Here is a 24,101-nt window from a genome sequence, read left to right on the forward strand (position 1 = left end):
CACACACTTGTCTAGCTGGGGTTAAACGGGAGCCCTCTGTGTTTGGTGTAAGACCCCTCAAGCAGGAATCTGTCTGGAGACCCAGAACCCCAGATGCTCTAATATCCACACTACCTGCCTCCCAACCCACTCCCTACACTTAAAGCCTCTGGACTATCAGGACTCATTTCATTACACCTGTTACTCCTATTGACAGTAGACACAATGAGATGCCCAGGTCACCTCTCATTCCTCCAATTTTTATACCCAAACAGCCTCTTTCATACTTTTTTCTTGACCTTCTATCTCCCCTCCTTCTCAGTGTCTGATGCCCTTTTCCTGTGCTCTCTGGGACTCACAGGCAGCCATCAGGAAGACCCCCCTTCCTTCTGAATGCTCCTCTGTCTTTCTACCTGGCTGTTCCCTGAGGACACTACTCCCCCACTCCAGCCCTCTCAAGTGGTGTCTATTTTCTCCCACATTCTCAAACCACAGGGCTTAGAGGTAGGGTGGAGGTCCTACTGCTTCTCTTTACATCTGGCCCAGTCCTTCCTCTCCTCTTCCATAAAAACTCCTGAGTTCTGAATCATACAAAATCAGACTGTACCATCCACTCCCCTAAAGTCGAGGAAGAAATGGTTTCCTGGCATCCTGTCACACTCCACCACTATGGTGGCCACGATTCTAGGTGAATTCAGTGTCCACACAGATAAGCTTTCTTATCCCCCACTTCTCTGTCCTCCACCCTAACTCCAAGGACACATACCAGTTCTTAACTGAAATTCCTCCACATTCATCTCCAACCACCACCATCCTGTCAGTTTCCCACTTCCGGTACCCCAAATCCAGCAACCTCAATGAGACCTGATAACCACCGATCCTCCCACTTCTCACTTTCCATCAGCCTCCTCTTGTCTGGCTTCACCTCCTTCACCAGTGTAAATTCCACGTTCAATTGTCAGAACCATTCCCTCCCTGAGTGAAAACTCCTCCTGCTCTCACAGGGACCTGCTCACTTGGTAAAGCCACACCCTGGTTGACTTCCTCTCTCCACTCTTTCACACACAGGCCCAGAGAAGAAAGTCACAAAATTCTAATTCTGCTAAATGCTATTACTCTAAATCTAAGATCTTCAGTGAGCCCTCAGCATGGCTCAAGGGACTGGCTAAAGTCCTCAAAAGTGTTCTGTCTCATCCTTCTTCTCCCTGAATCCATAGGGGCTTGGTATATCTTTGCAAAAATGAACTGGCATTAATGTCACCAGAATTTAGAATGAAACAAATTTAATTCTGTGAAAGTAAGTTTCACATGCTGCTGCTGCTGCTGCTGCTGCTGCTAAGTCACTTCAGTCGTGTCCGACTCTGTGTGACCCCATAGACGGCAGCCCACCAGGCTCCGCCGTCCCTGGGATTCTCCAGGCAAGAATACTGGAGTGGGTTGACGTTTCCTTCTCCAATGCATGAAAGTGAAAAGTGAAAGTGAAGTCGCTCAGTCGAGTCCGACTCTTAGCGACCCCATGGACTACAGCCCACCAGGCTCCTCCGTCCGTGGGATTTTCCAGGCAAGAGTACTGGAGTGGGGTGCCATGAGACTTGTTTTAAGTTTCCCAGGCAATATACACATCCTGAGTTAGAAAATGCTCACAAAGATTTCCCTCAGCACAAATTTCCATAAAAGTAAAAGAGGAGACTGGATGGCAGAGGACGTTAACCAACTTCCCTTAAAACAGATTCTTTGAAACACTCCTAGCTTTTGGCCCAAAAGAATGTCCATTAGCAGCAGAGAGATGTTTTTACTTTCTAAGCCCACAGAAAATTAAAAGTTTTAAATAATGAGATGTTAATGGAGAATTAATAAAATTACCAAAAACTCTAAAAAAGTTTCATGGCTATTATTTCTGCCTTCACTCAAGAGTCTATGATTTTCCAATATGGAAAAATAATATGACGATGCTAGAGCAAACCATCCATCTCAGAGAAATAAAAACTGGCTGAAGGAATGACTAAGCACTTATTTTACTTGCAAAGTGAATAAATGACCTTTTCACCTAGAATATGCATCCTGATTTTCCAGCACTGCCATGAAGAAGAATCAGGGTCCATGATTTAAATTGTAGGTGGTTACAATACCTAACAAAGCCAATGAAAGAAATTGCTAGTTCCTTTTAAAAGTAAGTGTCAAAACTAGTAGCAACATTCACTTAAATGATTCTGGAGGTCCATAAAATTGTGTCAAAATATCTCTTTCAAAGTGAAACACTCACTGATTTTCCTTTCACGTGTGGGTAAACATTCAAGGTAAAATGACAAATTTGAATACACATGCCATCCATCGTAAAAGCTCTCCTTTGCAGATACTTATGTATTCCAGGCCAATGAACTGCATACCTACAGAATAACATGTCATTTAAGAATTATGCTAGACTTTAAGTTCCTAGGCACAAAGACACTCATTTGTATCCTTAACACTTAATGTCTGGGTGTATATAAAGTTGAACTTAATAGATGTTCTATAAAAACAATCCTTTCCGCCCACTAACATGCTACGTTGTTTGGATGGTGCTACAAACACTTGATCAGTAGGATCAAGCAGGTTTTAAATATTGTTAGGAATTTTAATGAGGCACGCTCATTGTATAACCATATAAATCACACAGAAAAACTACAAAATAAAATCACTAGGAAAAAACACTGCTGCTGCTGCTAAGTTGCTTCAGTCATGTCCGACTCTGTGCGACCCCATAGACGGCAGCCCACCAGGCTCCGCCGTCCCTAGGATTCTCCAGGCAAGAACACTGGAGTGGGTTGCCATTTCCTTCTCCAATGCATGAAGTGAAAAATGAAAGTGAAGTCGCTCAGTCGTGTCCGACTCTTCGCGACCCCATGGACTGCAGCCTACCAAGCTCCTCCGTCCATGGGATTTTCCAGGCAAGAGTACTGGAGTGGGGTGCCATCGCCTTCTCTGACACTACTAAGATGTTATTCAATAGTCCTTCTGCCCAAGTGCTTAGTCGCTCAGTTGTGTCTTTGCAACCCCTGGGACTGTAGCCCATCAGGCTCTTCTGTCGATAGGATTTTTCAGGCAAGAATACTGAAGTGGGTCGCCATTTTCTCCTCTAGGCATCTTCCTGACCCAGGGATCAAATTTGTGTCTCCTGTATTTCCTGCACTGCAGGCAGATTCTTTACCCACTGAACCATTGGGGAAGCCCCTTCTGCTCAAGTGCATATATAAAAACAATTTTATATAAAGGGACTCATATTACTTAAGCTTTCCTGTGATCATAATTATTTTAACCTAAATTTAACTTACTAGTTTGCCAGATAGTTTCCCATAAAGTATTTTTTAATTGAAGTGTAATTTACATACTATACTACATTAGTTATGTTAGAACATAGTGATTTGATATTTTTATACATTACAAAATTATCTCCACAATGAGATTAGTTACCCTCTGTCACCATACAAAGTGATTACAATTTTATTGACAATATTCCCCATGCTGTACATTTCATCCCCATGGCTCATTTTATAATCGGAAGTTTGGACCTCTTAATCTCCCTCACCTATTTCAGTTACCCTGCTACCTTCCTCCCATTGGGGCTCATAAAGTTTATTCTCTGTATCTATGACTCTGTTTCCAAATGATTCGGTAATTTTTTTTTTAGATTCTAAATATTTAGTGAAATCACATAGTATTTGTCTTTCTCTCACCTATTTCACTTAGCATAACATCCTCTAGGTCCATTCCTTTTATCACAAATGACAAGATTCCATTTTTATGGCTGAGTAATATTCCATTGTGTGTATGTATATGTGTCTTTTCTATCCATTCATCTATTAATGGACATTTCAATTACTTCCATGTCTTGGCTATCATAAATAATGTTGCTATGAACATCAGGGTGCGTGTATCTTTTTGAATTAATGTTTTCGTTTCCTTTGGATATATATTCATGAGTAGAATTTCTGGATCATATGATAAGTATAGATTTTAAAGAAACCTTAATACTATTTTTCATAGTGATTGTACCAATTTATAGTCTTATCAACAGTGTATAAGGGTTCTCCTTTCTCCACATCCTGGCCAATATTTGTTCCTTGCTGCCTTTTTGATGACAGTCATTCTGACAGGTGTGAGGTTTTGTGATTTCCATTTTCATTTCCCTTATGATTAGTGATGTTGAGCATCTTTTCATATTTCTGTTGGCCATCTACATGGCTTTTTTGGAAAAGTCTCCAATCAGATCTGTCCATTTTTTAAGACAGGTTTTTGGTTTTTTTATGTTGAGTTGTATAAGTTCTCTGTATATTTTGGATATGAATCCCATTATAGGATATATTACTTACAAACATCTTCTCTCATTCAGTAGTCTGTCTTTTCATTTTGTTAATAGTTTCCTCCACAGAGAAAAGCTTTCGAGTTTTGTTGTTGTGTTGTGTTAGTCACTCAGTCATGTCTGACTCTTTGTAACGCCATGGACTGTAGCCTTCCAGGCTCCTCTGTTCATGGAATTCTCTAGGCAAGAATATTGGAGTGGATTGCCATTCCCTTCTCCAGGGGATTTTCCCAACCCAAGGATCAAATCTGGGTCTCCCGCACTGCAGGAGGATTCTCTACCACCTGAGCCACCAAGAAAGCCATGAGTTTGATCTAGACCAATTTGTTTACTATGGCTTTTGTTTCTCTTGCCTGAGGAGGCAGATCAAAAAACATATTGGTAATATTGCCTATGTTTTCTTCTAGAAGTTTTTGGCTTCAGGTCTCACATTTCAGTCTTTAATTCATTTGAGTTTATTTTTGCACAGTATGAGAAAAAAGTCCAGTTTGACTCTTTAGGATGTCAAAAAAGCTGTCCATTTTTCTTGACATTGTTTTTTGAAGAGGCTTTCTTTTCCCCATTATATATCCTTGCCTCTTTTGCCAAAGATTAAATGACCATATACATGTGGCTTCATTTCTGGGCTTTCTGTTCAGAACTGTGTTATTTTTAATGGCTATATAGTATTCCATGGTAGACATTTAGTGACATGTCTCCTACTAATGGATACTTAGGTTATTTCTAGTTTTTTCTTATCAAATACAAACCTACAGTGGGTATCCCTGTGAATGCATCTATGCTATGAAACAAAGGTTGTAACAACAGAGACCCAATCAACCAACTGGTTATAACAACACTGACCCAAGCCCTCCAGAAGTACTCACTCTTGCCAACATCATTATGCTGTTGAAACACATTGCCAATGTGTTTCTACTTGCATGTAAGAGACATTAACAATATACATGCTCTAAATATTTCAGTTAGTCACATCTTTCAATCTTGTTTATAGTGATTTTTTGTCATGTATAAGTTTTATTATACTATGAAAGAATAATTTTTTAAACAATTTCTGATTTTCATGACACATATGGAAAGATTCTATCACTCCAAACTTTTTAAAATCAGTATTTTCTGCTAGTACCATTATTCTTAACCATTTTGTGATGAGAACCCTGTTGGAGAATCTGATGAAACCAGAACCACCCAGAAAAAAAGCTTTTAAATGTAAACATTTTGCAGATAATTGCACACAGTTCAAGCCTTCATTAACCTGATATGTGATCTTGTGGTAATCATATTTTATGCATTTCTCTGCAAACTAACATGGAATGATAAATTTTCAAAATACTCACTATATCTATAGGTTAAGTGGGCCCCTTTCTAATATCTTTCTTCTCAAGGGCTTCATTCCCACTACCTTGGTCTTCTTCCCATGCGTCTTACACAAAAATACTTGTGAGTAAATATGTGAAGAGTTCTCTTTAGGATTTGCCAGTTGCCATCTCTGGCCAAGCCCACATATGTAATGAGCTTTGAAGAGTTAAGAAAAACTGGTAAAAAGATCCCTTTCCAACTTCTTGGGATCATCTCAGAGAGCCCCTGAAGTTTATTTTGAAATTTTTATTAAATTCTTATTATCACTTATCATTTAGCTATTCTCAATTTTTATAATTCCTGTATTAATTTTTACCACCCTGTAGAATAAATTTTAAAATCTCCTAATAAGTTAGGGGAAATTAAATAAAACTTAAAAGTTATGAAGCAGATAAGTTATCACAGGATCAAAAGTCGCTTCAGTCGTGTCCGACTCTGTGTGAACCCACCAGGCAGCCACCAGGCTCTCCTGTCCCTGGGATTCTCCAGGCAAGAACACTGGAGTGGGTTGCCATTTCCTTCTCCAATGCATGAAAGTGAAAAGTGAAAGTGAAGTCGCTCAGTCATGTCCGACTCTTAGCGACCCCATGTACTGCAGCCTACCAGGCTCCTCCACTGTATATTGTTTCACACATGGCAAGGAAGGAAAAAATACACAAGGCTTTCTCATCAAAATGTAAGCTATTCATATAATAGCTAAATGGTATGTACTCAATGAAATTCAGAAGATTAAAATACTTTAACAATGAGGACTTTCACATAATTGTCGCAAAATTCAGAGGAATAAACCTGGGTTAAAGGCAAACCTCTGCTAAGAAATCTGGGTAGAAACCTGGGTTACAGGCTGAGCTCTGCTACACAGGAGCTACTGACTGGCTTTGGGCAAGTACTTCCTTTCTCTGGATTGATAATCTCCAGTTTAAACCTTACATTCTCACAAAAGCTTCCCTGGACCCTAAGGCAGCTTCCCAGTGGTGGGCTTCTGGAGTTCCCAGTACTTACAGCTTTCAGATTTAATCATCTGTTCATTGCCTATCCTCTCCACTTGACAGTAAGCTCCACCTCTATATTCACCTCAGATCTCCTGCTCCTTATACAGGGCCTGGCACAAAATAGAGGGAAGAATTAAGAAATAACTGAATCAATAAACTGATCCAAAAAAGAGGTAGACCAGAAGACCTCTAAGGTGTGCTTAGATCTTAATGTTTTAAAGGCATTTCTTCCTGTTGAATGCTATAAATGCTTGGGTTTAATTAGGTTAAAACATTTATGGATCACCTAATTTGAATAGAGTCTTATATTTGGTCTATAGGGAGAAAAAGGGTAGCCAAGGATGCATGAGAAATAGGTCTTGTCCCTGCCCTTCAAAGAAATGGGTTTGGCTAAGGAAAAAAGACTACATTAAACAACAAAGGACAAAGGAATAGGACAACTTAAATGAAAACAAAAATAACAGAGTAAGATATGACTAAGAGGAGCTGGATGGACTCTTAATTATTAAAGTACATGACACAGAAGTGAACTGAGTCCTCTGTAGCCACACAGACAATTCCATCTTCTGGTAGTTAAGGAAATCTCTTACGTTAAAAGTGAGGCTCATGTTCCTGAAACAGGGTTACAAGAGAGAAGTAAGATTCAGCTCAACAACAGATGAAGTCTGATATGACCAAATCAATCCTACTGCAGACAGCTTTGGAGGCATTCACGGTTTCACCCACCTGGAAAAATAAATGCCATTCCAGGGAGAAACAAGCAAGTGGACATTGAGAAAATACATTAAAATGGTAATGAAGCTCCCCTGGTGGCTCAGACAGTAAAGAATCTGCCTGCAATGCAGAAGACCCAGATTCAATTCCTGGGTCATAAAGATCCCCTGGAGAAGGGAATTTCTACCCACTCCAGTATTTTTGCTCAGAGAATTTTTTGGATAGAGGAGGCTGGTGGCATACAGTCCATAGGGTCACAAAGAGTCAGACACAGCTGAGCGCCTAACACACACACACACACGGGAATGAATAAGATAGGCTACAAACTACTAACGCCATGCAATCCCCCTTCTTTGAGACCCTACCCATGTGCCTCCTGTAGGGTAGGTCATGCAAAGAATGCACAAGACGTTCCTGGCAGGGTCCACGCTTGAGGAGACCTCACTGTCTAACTCCAGAGACAAATAAGTAAATGAGGAAAACAATTCCAATTAGTAACAAAGTCTCCTAGTTCCAAAATGTGGCCTCAAATTATAATGCCCAAAGAAGCAAAGCTAGATGAGCAGGAAGGCCTGGAGTGGAGCTGGGAAACAGGGCTTTGCCCTTGGTACTTCTTGGTCTCTTCTTGTTGGGCCTCTCACCCCTGAGGATTATCCCTCCCGCATCTTCTCCACCCTGGGAAGAAAGGTGGTGGGCACAAGGGAGTAGCCCCAACATTTAGTGGTCTGCCCAGCTGCAAAGGGAAGAAACCCAGGCAGACAGGCTGTGGCATAGAGGGCACACCTGCGAGTGGTGATTCTGAGGGCTGCGCAGGATGTGCCTGGAAATAATTTAAGACGCGAGTTCTTTTTCCTTCCTCAGCAACAAACCCACAGTGGGGCTATCATCCTCCCAAGGCAAGATCTAATCCCATCTGCTCTTCTTCCTATATTCTGAGAGAACAGGGGAGGGCTTCCAGTAGGAGAAAGTTCTCATTAGCTCACAGGCAGGAAATTGAGAGGCTTTTTTAAAACTGAAGAAAGAGTATGAGACTCAACCTAACACAAGGTGCAAAGTGGCCACGTATCAGCTGCTGTACACCTCATCTTCCCGTTGCTGTTCTCATCCCAGTGCCCATAATTTAAAAAACTAAAAATCAACAGTTTAAAAGAAAATCCAGCTTGATTAGAGGCTACATATTTCTTGCTTCCTCCTACTATGAATAACTCTGTGAGGAAGAACACATGGCCGAAAACACTGGTTTTTCCCCTTCAGGAGGATTAACAAGCAACTTCATGCAATAGAGTCTCCCAGTTTATTGTTACCACCCTCCCTTTCTGTCACCCTAAACACACACATAGGCACTTCCTCCATCAGTGCTCATGGAGAGAAGAGGGTGGGAGGCTCCTGCTGCATGCCTATAATATCTCTCCACTCAAAGAAGTTACACTAGATAATCTTTCGGGTTATAAGCCCCCCAAAACCCCAAACAAACAATTCTATCACAAATCTTCTCCAAAAAGAGGATCTGGAAAGAAAAATTCAATCATCCATAGGTATCTGCTGGGGAACTGGACCCAGTTAATTCCCCAGTAGATACCAAAAGTTGCAGGTGCTCCAGCCCCTTATATAAAACATCAGTGTCGAAGTAATCTCTAGATTACTTATGTTACCTAAAATAATGTAAATACTATCTGCTGCTGCTGCTAAGTCGCTTCCGTCGTGTCCAACTCTGTGAGACCCCATAGATGGCAGCCCACCAGGCCCTGCCGTCCCTGGGATTCTCCAGGTAAGAACACTGGAGTGGGTTGCCATTTCCTTCTCCAATGCATGAAAGTGAAAAGTGAAAGTGAAGTCACTCAGTCTTGTCCGACTCGTCACAGCCCCATGGACTATAGCCCATCAGGTTCCTTCCTTCATGGGATTTTCCAGGCAAGAGTACTGGAGTGGGTTGCCACTGCCTTCTCCAAAATACTACCTAAATTGTTATAAATACAATGTAAATGCCATGTAAATAGTTGCTAGTGCAGCAAATTCAAGTTTTCCCTTTTTTGGAACTTTGTGTAACTTCTTTTCTCAAATACCTTCTATCTACAGTTTATTGAATCATGGATGCAGAACCATAGATATGAAGGGCTGACTGTATACTGTAATGGATCCTTTCATACCACAAATCTCATGGATTTTTATATATTTCCCTCAGAAGTCTAAAAAGAGAGAAAGCCCACAAAACTTAGACAATTGTTAAGGGTTCAGTGAGATACTGCTCATACCACCAAAGAATGCAGAAAAATCCATGCAGTTGTACTTATACCTCTCATCAATAAATTCAAGCAAATATTTTCTCCCATATGGCTCATGCAGCTCAAAATCAAGCAACCCAATCAAAAAAAAAAAGGGAAGATCTAAATAGACACTTCTGTAAAGAAAACAGACAGGTGGCCAAAAAGCACATCAAAAGATGCTTAACATCACTAATTATTGCCTGCCTGCGTGCATGCTCAGTCTTGTCCGACTCTTTGCAACCCTATGGATTGTAGCCCACCAGACTCCTCTGTCCGTGGAATTTCCAGGCAAGAATACTGCAGTAGATTGCCATTTCCTACACTAGGGGATCTTTCCAAACCAGGGATCAAACCTGCATCTCCTGCATTGGCAGGAGCCCCCTGAGCCCCCTGAGAAGCCCCAACTAATAATTATAGAAATGCAAATCAAAACTACAGTGAGCTGTTACCTTACACTGGTCAGATGGCTATCATCAAAAAAATCCACAAAAATAAATAAATAAATAAATGCTGGAGAGGGTGTGGAGAAAAGGGAACCCTCCTACACTGTTGGTGGGAATGTAAATTGGTAATAGCCACTATGGGAACAGTATGGAGGTTCCTTAGGAAATTAAAAATAGAACTGCCATATGACCCTGCAATCCCATTCCTGGGCATATATCCAGAGAAAAACATGCTTCAAAAGGATACATCCACCCCAGTGTTCATGGCAGCAATAGCCAAGACATGGAAGCAACCTAAATGTCCACAAAGAAGGTTTGGGATATATATACACACACAATGCAATAGTATTCAGCCATCAAAAGAATGAAATAATACCACCTGCAGCAACATGGATGGACCTGGAGATTATCATACTAAGTGAAATAAGTCAGATAGAGAAAGACAAATGTCATATGACATTGGTTATATCTAAAAAAAAATGATACAAATGAACTTATTTACAAAACAGAGACAGATTCACAGGCCTCAAAATTAAATTAAATTTATGGTTACCAAAGGGGGAATATGGGGGAAATAACAAATTAGGAGACTGGGATTAATATATACATACTACTATATGTAAACTAGATAACTAACAAGGACCTACTATATAGCATTAATGCTACTATGTAGTATTAAAAGACGCTTGCTCCTTGGAAGAAAAGCAGTGACAAACCTAGATAGCATATTAAAAAACAGAGACAAAAGTCTGTATAGTCAGAGCTACAATTTTTCCAGTAGTCACGTATACATGTGAGAGTTGGACCATAAAGAAGGTAGAGAAGTGAATAATTGATGCTTTCAAACTGTGGTACTGGAGAAGGCTCTTGAGAGACCCTTGGACAGCAAGGAGATCAAACTAGTCAATCCTAAAGGAAACCAACCCTGAATATTCACTGGAAAGACTGATGCTGAAGCTCCAGCACTTCAGCCACCTGATGCAGAGAGCTGACACACTGGAAAAGATCCTGATGCTGTGAAAGATTAAGGGGAAGAGGAGAAGGAGGTGCCAGAGGGTGAGATGGTTGGATGGCATCATCAACTCAATGGACATGAGTCTGAGCAAACTCCAGGAGATGGTGAAGCACAGGGAAGCCTGGCGTCCATGGAGTCACAAAGAATTGACAGGACTGAGCAACTGAGCAGCAACAACAACTATATAGAATAGGGAACTCTAATCAAGTTTATATAATAACCTATATGGGAAAAGAATTTGAAAAGAATGATTGAATCACTTTGCTGTACCCCTGAAAGTAACACATCATTGCAAATCAACTATACACCAATAAAATTTTTTAAAAAAACAAGCAAGAGACAAAATTAATGCAGTGAGAGACCCACAAGTATATATGAAATTGCAGCCAATGCTAATAACTAAAAAAAGAAAGCTCAAACCAGAAAAGCAATACAAGTATTTAAATTTTTCTCACCTTGAGTAGAAAAAAATTTTTTAAGTCTTATTTTCTCCATGATACAGTAAGAAAAATGGAGAAATAAAGGAAGAGTGAGAAGGGCCATAAGGAGATATGTTTTAAAAACTACAATTTATAAGCCTAAAGTATGGCTTAAATCATTTGAGCAAGACGTGGAAAACCATAATTTAAAAAGAGTGAACAAAAGAAACACTGATATGCTTTCAGCTCCACAGTCAGGAGGGCAGAACTGCCAGGACAGCATTACCATTGTTTGAGAACACCAGCAGGTTTATTCATGCTAAACATGCTATAATTGACAGTCAATATGGGGCAGAGTGTGCTTAAATGAACTCCGAGGGTTTGTACAAGGTTTGTACAAGCAATCCTGTTAATGTCATGTTGCATTTTATTAAATGATGTTTGGAATAAAAAGCCTGTCGGTTGGGCCCGAGAAAACTTTGTTTTAAAGAGGTATAACTTCTCATGACAGCTACACTCATACCATTGATCTTCATGATAATCTCACTATACATAAAAGAATCAACTGTGAAGATAATGAACCAGTGCTCAGGTTGTACGGAGTGACCCTAAAACTGCCTTCAATTTCTAATATGGGAGATAAATCAGGACATTATGAAGACCCAGGATAATTTTCACCATAACAGATGCAGGGAGAACAGTATCCTTTTTTTCCCAAAGTAACAAGTTTATTCAATCATTTTTTTTCATTTATTTATTTTTATTGATGTAGACTTGATTCACAATGTTGAAGGTGTTCAGCAAAGTGATTCAGCTATACATACAGAAGTGATTCAGTGGTAAAGAATCCACCCGAAATGCAGGAGATGCAGGTTCGATCCCCTGGAGGAGGAAAAGGCAACCTACTCCAATATACTTGTCTGGGAAATCCCACGGAGGAGCCTCTTCATGGGGTGACAAAGAATCGGATGCGACTGAGCACACTAACACACATACACACATTATTTTTTAGATTCTTTTCTATTATAGGCTATTACAAGATACTGTACATAGTCTCCTGTGCTATACAATAAGTCCTTATTGTTTATTTTGTTTTACTTTTGAATTTTTTATTTTGTATTGGGGTGTAGCCGATATTGTAATCATTTCAGGGGAACAATGAAGGGATTCAGCCATACATATACAGGCATCCATTCTCTCACAAACTTCCCTCCTATCTAGGTTGCCACATAACATTGAGCAGAGTTCCATGTGCCATGCAATAGGGCCATGTTGGTTATCCATTTTAAATATAGCAGTGTGCACATGATCATCCCAAACTCCCTAACTATCCCTTTCCCCTGGCAACCATAAGTTTTATAAGTCTGTGAGTCTCTTTTTGTTTTGTAAGTTCATTGTACCCTTTCTTTTTAGTTTCCACGTATAAGGGATGTCATACAATATTTCTCCTTCTCTGACTTACTTCACTCAGTATGACACTCTCTAGGTCTATCCACGCTGCTGCAAACGGCATTCTTTCATTCTTGTTAATGGCTGAGTAAAATTCCATTGCAGAGAAGGCAATGGCACCCACTCCAGCACTCTTGCCTGGAAAATCCCATGGACAGAGGAGCCTGGTAGGCTGCAGTCCATCGGGTCGCGAAGAGTCGGACACGACTGAGCAACTTCACTTTCACTTTTCACTTTCATGCATTGGAGAAGGAAATGGCAACCCACTCCAGCGTTCTTGCCTGGAGAATCCCAGGGGCAGCGGAGCCTGGTGGGCTGCCATCTCTGGGGTCGCACAGAGTTGGACACGACTGAAGTGACTTAGCAGCAGCAGCAAAATTCCATTTTATTTACGTACCACATTTTATTTATCCATTCATATGTTGATGGTCATTTAGGTTGCTCCCATGCTTTAGCAATTGTAAACAGTGCTGCCATCAACATTGGGGTGCATGTATCCTTTCCGACCATGCTTTTCTCCATGCTTTTGTCCAGGAGTGGGATTGCAGGGTCATATGGTAGCTCTATTTTTAGTTTATGTGTATTGTGCTCAGTCACTTCAGTCATGTCTGACTCTATGTGACCCCATGGACTGTAGCCTGCCAGTCTCCTCTGTCCATGGGGTTCTCCAGGCAAGAATACTGGAGTGGGTTGCCATACCCTTCTCCAGGGGATCTTCCCAATCCAGGGATCAAACCTGAGTCTCTTACATCACCTGCATTGGCAGAGGGGTTCTTTACCACTAGCACCATTTAAGGAACCTCCATATTGTTCTCCATAGTGGCTGTACCAATTTACATTCCCACCAACAGTGTAGGAGGGTTCCCTTCTATTCACACCCTCTCCAGCATTTATTGTTTGTGGATTTTGTGATGATAACTATTCTGGCAGGTGTGAGGTGATATCTCATTGTAGTTTTGATTTGCATTTCTCTAATAATTAATGATGCTGAACATCTTCTCATGTGCCTATTGGCCATCTATATGTCTTCTTTGGAGAAATATCTATTTAGGTCTCTTGTCCATTTTTTGAGTGTGTTGTTTGTTTTGATGTGTTAAGTGACATAATAGCTGTTTATAAATTTTGGAGACTAATCCCTAATTGATCATATCATTTTCAAATATTTTCTCCTAATCTGTGAATTGTCTTTTCATTCTGTTTATTGTTTCCTTTGCTATGAAAAAGCTTTTGAGTTTAAGTAGGTCCCATTTGTTTGTTTTTCTTTTCATTATTCTGGGAGATGGATCAAAAGACCCCCAAACAGCCAAAGCAATCTTGAGAAAAGAAAAATGCAGCTGGAAAAATCAGGCTGTCTGACTTCGGACTATACTACCAAGCTACTTTCATCAAAACAGTATGGTACTGGCACAAAAATAGAAATATAGATCAATAGAATAGGGTAGAAAGCCCAGAAATAGGCCCATGCACCTATGGCCAACTAATCTAAGACAAATAAAGCAAGACTATACAATGTTAGAAAGACAATGTCTTCAGCAAATGGTACTGGGAAAACTGGACAGCCACATGTTAAAAAAAATGAAATTAGATCATTCTTTAACTCTATATACAAAAACATGCTCAAAATGGATTAAAGACCTATATATGAGACTGGACTCTATAAAACTCCTAGAGGAAAACATAGGCAGAACACTCTCTGACATAAATCACAGCAACATCTTGTTTATCTATTTTATATATAGTAGTGTGTATCTGTTAATCCCAAATTCCCAATTTATCCCTCTTCCCCATTTTCTCTTTGATAACTGTAAGTTTGTTATCTATGTTTGTGAGTCTATTTCTGTTTTGTAAATTGGTTCGTTTGTATTTTTTTCTAGATTCCACATACAATATCAAATGATATGTGTCTTCTCTGACTTACTTCATTCAGTATGACAATCTCTAGGTCTACCCACAGTGCTGCAAATGGTATTACTTCATTCTTTTTATGGCTGAATAATATTCCACTGTGTGTGTGTGTCTGTGTGTCTGTGTGTGTAGTAAAGACACTACACTGTCTTAACCCATTCATCTGTTGATGGACACTTAGGTTGTTTCCATGTCTTGGCTATTGTAAACAGTGCTGCTATGAACACTTGGGTGCATGTTATCTTTTCAAATTAGAAAGAAAGAAAGAAAAAGTGTTAATCGCTTAGTCACGTCTGACTCTTTACGATCCCATGGACTGTAGCCCACCAGGCTCCTCTGTCCATGGAGTTCTCCAGGCAAGAAGACTGGAGTGGGTTGCCATTTCCTTCTCCAGGGGATCTTCCCGACCCAGGGATTAAACCTGTGTCTCTCATGTTTCCTGCACTGCAGGCACATTCTTTACTGCTGAGTCACCAGAGAAGCCCAATTAGAGTTTTTGTCTTTTCTGGATACATGCCTGGGAGTGAGATTGCTGGGTCATATAGTTACTCTATTTGTAGTTTAAAGAAGCTCCAGTACTGTTTTACACAGTGTCTGCACCAATTTACATTTCCACCAATAGTGTGGGAGGGTCCCCTTTCCATCATGCCCTAGGAGCGTATATTTTCAGGTGCTTACTGATCAAGTTAGGGGTACTGGAGAAGAAACATGTGTTTACAGAAGGTGCAGCAATTGTAGGCAGAGGATGGCTAATCAAGAAATGTGATTCAGATCAGCTGGGCAAATCTGACCAGTAACTTCGTCAGCAAGTGCAGATGATAAGCCTACATACACAGCTTGGTGCTGGGCAGTCAGAAGCAAGGACATGGTACCGTGTTCACAAGCATCTTATAAGGGGGCTATTTTGAGTCCCTTCTTACAAATAATAAAATTGAGGTTGAGAGAAATTAAATATTTTTCCCAAAGTCACCTTTCTAAAATCTGATAGAGACAAGATAGAAATGCACATCTGGCTAATGGGACAAAGGTTTTCAATGCTACCAAACAGATATGGTCACTGGAAGAAAGGGCATTCTATGCACAGAATAGACAACTGGACCAACGCCCAGTCTGAGTAAGGAGCAGTTTGTGAACAGAAAGAGTAGAAAGTCAGACAGTAAGTTGGAGTCATACTGCAGACTGTCTTTATGCCTAGTTAAGAAGCACATTGTCCTTGAGACTGCTGGGAATCACAGAACTTTGGAAATCAAGAAAGATGTAAGAAAGAGGGTAAACAGACAAAGGATCTAAACTAGATAACAGGGTTAGTGGGAGGAGGGAAAAGATGGAAACACATTTAGAGAAACACCAGAAGGAACAAGAAGCTTAAGTCTAGTACCATATTAACATGGGATTTGGGGCTCTCAAATTAAAAGACACTAATTGAGGGTCTCTATTAATGTCCTATTGTTTAATGTCTGGCAAATATTTTACTAATGTCAATAATTAAAAATTTCAGAAGTGATCTAATAAGCGTTCTGGCTCAGCTGGTAAAGAATCCGCCTGCAATGTGGGAGACCTGGGTTCAATTCCTGGGTTGGGAAAATCCCGTGCAGAAGGGAAAGGCTACCCACTCCAGCATTCTGGCCTGGAGAATTCCATGGACTATATAGTCCATGGGGTCACAAAGAGTCAGACAGGACAGATCAACTTTCTCTTTTACTTTCCAATAGAAAGGGGATAGCTTGATAGCTAAGGGAAGCATGCATCTGCCTGCCTTCGTCCTCGTCCAGGAAGCTTCTTTTAAAAGGGATGTGCTAATAAGAAATCATGTTTGAGGATATCACTTCAGCCATATCTTTGTTTCCTAGAAAGGCTAAGGCCAGGATTCAACAATGGGCTCAGGAGGGAAAGGCCTGAGTAGGATCTATTCCTTCCTGTGGCTCATGGGAAGCACAGGACACCTCATCAAAGCTGGAGGTTTCAGCCCTCCCCTCAAGCATCTATGTCCATTTATCACACTTATCCCCCAACACTTATCTAGGAAGTGGCCTAGAGTAGGACAAAATCCCAGGATTCAGGACCTGGGACTCTCAGGCATCTTTCAGGCATCATCTTTCATCTCTTTACACCTTGGAGAGAGCAGATGTCTTTACCATTGCTACAGAATCTTCATGCAAGGGCTGCAAATTAGTTCCTGATTCTATGAGAACAGGAATTCTATGTTTTATTTTTATAAAAAATAAATTATATATGCAAAAATTTGACTTTATGTTTGGTTTATACTGTAAGATTAGATTTTCTTTAAAACTAAAATTGAGGATTTTAATCTGGTGATATATGGTTACTATATACAAACCTTCTTCAGAAGAAATATAATCTTGTATGTTAAAATGTATTGGATACAATTCTCTATTTTTCCCTTCTTGTTAAAAAAATTCCATAGAAGGGATAGGGATCTTCCTAGAGTAAGAAGAGAAACTGAAGCAAAAGATTCATCTCTGCTCCTTTGAGCAGCTGAGTGAGAAAGCTGATCCCAATCATCTTTCAGTAACAGACTACATTCTTTCCTCAACTAGCAGTTGAAGAAGCCCCACTGAACTTCTCTTCTGCCGCCTTCAACAGAAGCTGCAGCTAAGGAAATACTAACTCTGCGTGTGTCACTCCCATGCTCTAGCTGCTTGAAAAGAGTAAGAGCCTTAAATGAATTCAGCGAGCCATTGGGCTGTGTGTGACGTCACAGAGCAGGCCCTTCACAGCTGTGATGGCCCATGAAGCCAGGACCATCATCTTACCCTATCACAGAATCATAAATAAGGACAGAGCCTTCTGCAAATATGAGGATGCACTCCCTTGTAAAGTCATATTCAATCACTGGTTCAAATGAAACTAGCTCTCCAAGATTGGGGGTAAATAAACAGAACACACTACAACACAAAACATTTTAAAGTCTGCCTTTAAGGTAGTAATTCCCAAAATGACACCATCTATATGGAATTTATTTCTGGAGTAATAAGCCAAATTATTTTACTTTGTCAGAACTGGAATCTTACACACCCAGCCGTTGAATAACACTTGTCAGAGATATCAAAATGTCTTTCAACATTTAGACAGCTACCTAGCCATTATTCCTACAAGATGCATGGGTGGTTGAGAGAATCACGTTTGACAGACGCAAAAAAATAAAATATCCATATGGAAAATATAACTGCTGATTTCCCAATCATCTAGCCCAGCAATTTCCCTACCATTCTGCTCTGGGATGCAGCTGCTGCTGCTAAGTCGCTTCAGTAGTGTCCGACACTGTGCGACCCCATAGACGGCAGCCCACCAGGCTCCCCTGTCCCTGGGATTCTCCAGGCAAGAACACTGGAGTGGGTTGCCATTTCCTTCCCCAATGCATGATGCAGCTAGTCTCCTAAAAAAACAGATTCAGGCTTTTTCATAATTGCTACTGAATGCAGAGGCTTCATCTTCCAATTCTTTATTATACACATAACCCATAAACACTGTTTATGTTGATTCTAAGAGTTAAGAATTCAGTGTCCTTACACAAGAGAGGTCTCACATTCTGTCGACCCTACCACTGCTCCCTTCCAGGAAAACCACAGTCTTTATTGAAGCAAGAAGACCCAGGCCACCACTGTGTGGACCAAAAGAGGGCATCAGTACCTCTGAGACTGCCTGGGAGAAAGCTCTCTATAACCAGAGGGCTGATAGTTACTATAGAATTATCATATTCTTTTCCTTCTTGGTCCATACATAGACCACCAGTTAGGTTGTGGGGACAGGAAGACATGAGTAGAGAAGCCAAAACAGGAATCTTGAGCCATGTAAATGACTGATCAAGCACTGTTGGTGCAGACACATCCTGGAGTTGCAACAGATCAGGCAATAATCCTCCTGGTCCTGAGTTAGGTCCTGTCGCTGTGAGGTCTGGCCACATGATGGCTCTTTCTCATCCTGAAAGACCTCTGGGATTACCCACAACTTGCCACACGCCTGACATTTATTTTCCCACGTATTCTTACTTAAGCCTTCCATTTCTTAAAGTAACTTGAATGAGCTTCTGTTCTTGTAATCAGAGACATTTATAGATGCCCCACAGCAAGACGTCTAAAAGTGTTCTTTTTCTCTTTACTAACTATAAAACAACCTCAGATTTCCCATCTGAGAGTCTACACATAACCTCACAAATTTAGGGCTACTTTGCCAGTTTTTGTAATCACAGAGAAAGAAAAGAAATGGCTGGCAAAATCCCTTTCTCTTGGATTGTCTTTAAATCTCCCTTGCTGCATTCTTTCTCCCAGTCAAGAATAAAAACCATCATGCTCTGGGAGCCTCAGTAATCTCTCCATCCTCTGTGGCCCTAACAGACTTCCCCCTGTGACTTCTGGGTTGATTTCAAGGTTCAGGGACCAAGTTTTCCACTGGCAAAACCTGATTCTTCTGGTCTCTATAGAATAATATTGGCTCCCAAAGCAGTTCCAGCACTGGGTGAGGTCATATCAGAAATTAATGAGCCAGCCCCTCCGAGCACCTGCACCTTCTGCAACTCTAATACTCCCCCTTTCTAAAACCCCCCAACGCTCTAGCAGCCAGTGATTCTCAATCAGAGGCCATCTTTAGAAATACAGGGGGCTTTGTTGGTTGACTTGATGACTTGGTTAGAGTAATATAAACATTCAATGACCAGGGTTGCTATATGTCTTATAATGGGCAGCAAAGTTTCACACAGGGATGAGTCATTCTATCAAAATGCTAAGAGCACCTCCCTTGAGAAACACTAAGACCCCTCCAACACCCCAAGCAGAACAGAAACACAAAGTGAAGAGAAGAGGGCAATACAAGGATCGGTACCACAGTCAGGAGAGAGGCAGTCCGTGAAGGCCGTCAAAGAATCATCTCAGCCCAGCCATCTCCATGCCTTGTCTCCTGCAACACTGCTCACAGCATGCAAACCCTCTGCTCTCATTCCTTCTACCATGCAAAACAGTCTTGGGCTCAGTTAGACTTAAATTGCATCTTTTAAAATATGTCTTTATTTCTACATATTTTCATTTGTTCTAATTATGATAGTTTCAGAGCAACTAATATTGGTACTAGAAAGAGATAATATCACCTGAAAATTCTTTCATGTTGCTCAAGGGCTTAACTACTAAATATGTCATATACTACTTTACAAACTAATCCTTTAGGGGATAACGCCTCAGAGCTTAAGCTTGTGAACTAATACCTTCTTATGAAACACTTTTCTGAGCCATGCTGGGGCTTGGAAGGAAGGAAGGTGAAAACTGTCTCACCACCTGTCCCAGACGCTTTGTGAAGCTCTGCTGCTCTAGGCAGTATCAAAAGAGACATCCTGCACAAACAAGCTTCACCACCGAGGGTCAGGGTGTGGAGATACCAAATGGAAAGAGACAGCTCAGCAGTCTGGGATTAAAGCACAGATATTTTTGAGGCAGTGCACTCAGTTATGTCAGAGAGACAGGTTCATGGCACTTTCTGTGACAGGTGCTTCAGCAGCTAAAAAGTTCAGCAAGATTCTCTCACAGACTGAAAAGTGACCCAGGATGGAGAAATCCAAAACATAATTCTGTTTTAAATGAAGTGAGGTCTTGTTATAACAAGCACACACACACTGTCACTACAAGTACGGATTTCTGACACATAGTCTTTACAGACTAAAGCAGTGCTGTCCAACAGAACTTCCTGATGATGGCCACACTCTCTGTCCACACTGTGCCTGTGTCAGTATGGTCTTGGTGTAAGTTTGGTGAGTGTATCTAATAGGTACAGAGACCAACACGTCAGCAAGGCTGAACTCAAACCTGCCAGGACAGTTTACATCTAATCCCTGCACTTGCTCTTCCTAAACTGAGGTTTTCTAGTAAAATAACATGACTGCTTCAGGCCCAAGCCAGGGTGATAGCCCTTTTCACCATTCCAGCACAGTTCTAGAAGATGAGCAGAAGTAAAACTGAGATCCTAAAACATTTTATGTATCATTCAAAGGGCATGGGTTGAAGACAACCCCTTTTCTATACTTTCAAAGGAGAGAAGAAATAGATGGAAAAGCTATAGAATAAAAACAGATTTCTCCAAACATTCTCTGGTATTTGTTGTATTACTCAAAAAATCTGCTCTAGGATCCATAGTAATTTGGGAGGATATTTTTCTTTGGGAGGGTTACTTCTTTATGTCCTTTGGTGACTTTATGTCCTAGTGACTTACCTTCATTAGGTGGCGCTAGTGACAAAGACCCCACCTGCCAATGCAGAAGACTTAGAGACTCAAGTTCAATCCCTAGGTCCAGAAAATCCCCTGAAGGAGGGCATGGCAACCCACTCCAATATTCTTGCCTGGAGAATCCCCATGGACAGAGGATCTTGGTGGGCTACAGTGCATAGGGTCGCAAAGAATCAGACATGACTGAAGCAACTTAGCACTAATTATACAAGTCACTTTAAGAGATTACCACAATCTCCCATCCCTACTTAAAAGCAATTTCCTTGACTGCTCTTATAACGGGCTTATTTCTCTCTCCTCTACTCTCCCATTTTTTCCCTTTACAAAAAAAAAGCCTTTATTCAAGAGTATATTGTTGAAATGAACTGAATATGAAAGCAAGTGAAATCAGAGTCTGGCACTATGCATCATTTCCCACACCACTGACCCTTCAAACTCCCTTGCTCCTCAGCTACTGCCTTCATAAGGATTAAGAGTGATCCCTGGGTCCTGGATATTCGAGGATACAGGTATTTCTTAGCATTATAGAGCTCTCAAGTAATCACACTGTGCTTTGTACATCCCTTCTTTAGGCTACTGACTTACAAATGCTGTGTCTATTTCACAGGTAGGGAAACAAGCATAATGAGACTAAGTTACTGACATGCCATCCCAGAGAAACTCAAGAGCAAAATTAAATCACCTCCAGCAGTGGTTCTTAACCAGGGGCAGTTTTTTCCCCAGGGCACATTTGGCAATGTCTGGAGACACTTTTGATTGTCGCGATTGTTGTAGGGGTCGGGGGAACTACAGGCATCTAGAGGGTAGAGGCCAAGGATGCTGCCGAACATGCTTCAATGCACAGGATAGCCCACAACAAAGAAGCACCAGGCTCAGCATGCCACTGGTGCTGAGGATGAGAACCCCTGATCCTCTGGCATCCAGCACTAGCTTCTTTGGCTCCTAATCAATAAAGAATGGCTCCCTCTGTAATTTGATCCTCATACAGCATTTACACGGAAACATACCAGTTGAGTGCTATTTCTGTCATGCTATACTTTTTGGCGCCACAGAGGAAAATGAGGAAAAGCTGGCAAAGTCTGGCTCCTTTCCTCCAATGAGATAGCTTAGCAGAGACCAGGTCCTTTCCTTAGTGACCCCCAGGCGCCGAGCCAGGGTCTGTGTCTGGCTGCTCACCTAGACCCTTCAGTTGTTGCTGTGCCCTACAGCTCCCTGTCCTCTGCTTTGCTTATCTCTAAGCACATGCATCACTCCAGAGCTGTAATGATGCATGCTTATGGGAATCTCCAGAGATCTACAGCTCCTAATTGTCTATTTTGTTCAGTAAATTGTACTCATTACTGAGCCATGTGAGGCACAGAAGGACATCAGCCTTACTGGGTGCCCTCTGTCTGCGCGTGGGTAATGGGACATTATCAGCAAGGACTCCACAGTATTGAACCAAGACGCTTAAAAACAATCCTCCATTCAGTTTCTCAGCTGAGTACTTTTTTTTTTCCCTAAATATAACCTCCTGTCCCCCTTTTTCCTAACCCGTCTTAGCTCTGCTTAGATTTGTATTAATTATTATTTTCTCTGTAGTGAGTCTGGTTTTAGTTTAAGCTCTAAAAGCCAGAGACCTCAGAAAGGATGGGATGTCCTTTCCACTCCTCCCTCTCAGCCCTCCACTGCCTCTGAGAAGGGCACACCAAATCTCCTTTTGGTCTCAAAGTCTTCACGACAGATGAAAATCCAAAGCAGCTTTAGTTACAATGCTCCCGGTGCCTACATCCATTGCACTAAGGACTGCAAACAGATGAGGAGGGAATGGACATATGACTTCCAGTGACACTGGATAAAATAAAATGGAATGGGCAGAACCATGTGCTTTGCTACCACTATTATCTACCAAATTGGAAATCATCAACTCTCTGGTAAGCAGTTTCCCACTCCCCTCCCCCCACCACACCCCCCCCCCGCCCCCGCCAAAAAAAAGTGATTAACGCGGAAAAGTGAAGCATAGTGATCCATGGAAGAGTAGAGTGCTGAGAGAGGGGAATTTGTGTCAGCAGAGACAACAATATGATATGGCTACAGGAAAACAGCACTCAGGCCTAGTTCCCTTCTCAGGAAGGCCCAGCAACACCCTCACCCCCTATGTAAATCAAACCCCATACAAACTCACTAAAAAATTCTTAAGTTGAGATATGCCCATGCAGATTCTATCCCATCACCTTGATCATGGTTTTAGCTTTGTAAGTGCTGATCTTAATAATGTTTATGACCTGAATCACTAAAGGCTTTGGGAAGCTTTCACAGACAGGGCACCCTGTCTGTGATGCCAAGAGGCTGTTAAGACAAGAGTAAAACCAGAACAACGGCAAAGAATGCCTTTGACTTACCCTGGAGTAGAGGGTGTGAGAGCCTTCAAATGCACTTACATCCTCATGATCCATCAGCTCTGTTGCCTTTCATCGCTCACTTCTGCATGGTGGATCACAACCAATCGATCACCAACTACCAAAGATGAGAAACGAATGAATGAATACGTTAGGCCAGAAGATCCATAACTTCAAGTTCCAAGCCACCGCTCCTCAGGTGAATTTGCTAGCATAGGCTAACTATCAGTACTTACTTAACACATAAACCCAAACATATATAATGGTTTAAGCTCAATAAAAGCTTATTTCTTGTTCCTGTATACATACTGCACAATTGAACAGTATCCCTTAACAGTAATCCAGGCAACCAGGCTGACAAAAGTCCTGCCATCCTTTAACATAGCATCCCAAGATCTCGTAGGGACCCTCTCCACTCCAGCCTACAAGGAGTATAAAACAGCATGGAGGAATTTGCGTGGGTGCTCTCTTTTTGTTTCTTTTTTCCCTAGAAATGGACCACAATACTTTTCTACTTCCACTTAGTTACACAGCCACGCCTAAATCCGTGGGTTGCTGGGTAGCTAATAATCAGTATCATACAAGCCTGACTCCAGCCCAACGAAGATGATGTTAGCTTT

At 41.2% G+C, this 24,101-nt stretch overlaps 1 protein-coding gene across 2 annotated transcripts in view; it reads right to left on the reverse strand.

The window, feature by feature from the left end:
- The window catches only part of TMEM108 (transmembrane protein 108), a 391,348-nt gene that overhangs the window by 360,884 nt on the left and 6,363 nt on the right, over positions 1 to 24,101 (reverse strand). For both annotated transcript variants that reach the window (XM_010839570.1, XM_010839571.1), the window contains exon 2: positions 23,485 to 23,599. The gene's annotated coding sequence lies outside the window, so the exon portion shown is untranslated. The remainder of the gene's footprint in view (positions 1 to 23,484; positions 23,600 to 24,101) is intronic.

The sequence above is a fragment of the Bison bison genome, unplaced genomic scaffold, assembly GCF_000754665.1.
Source record: "Bison bison bison isolate TAMUID 2011002044 unplaced genomic scaffold, Bison_UMD1.0 scf7180017864119, whole genome shotgun sequence".
Classification (NCBI taxonomy): Eukaryota; Metazoa; Chordata; class Mammalia; order Artiodactyla; family Bovidae; genus Bison; species Bison bison.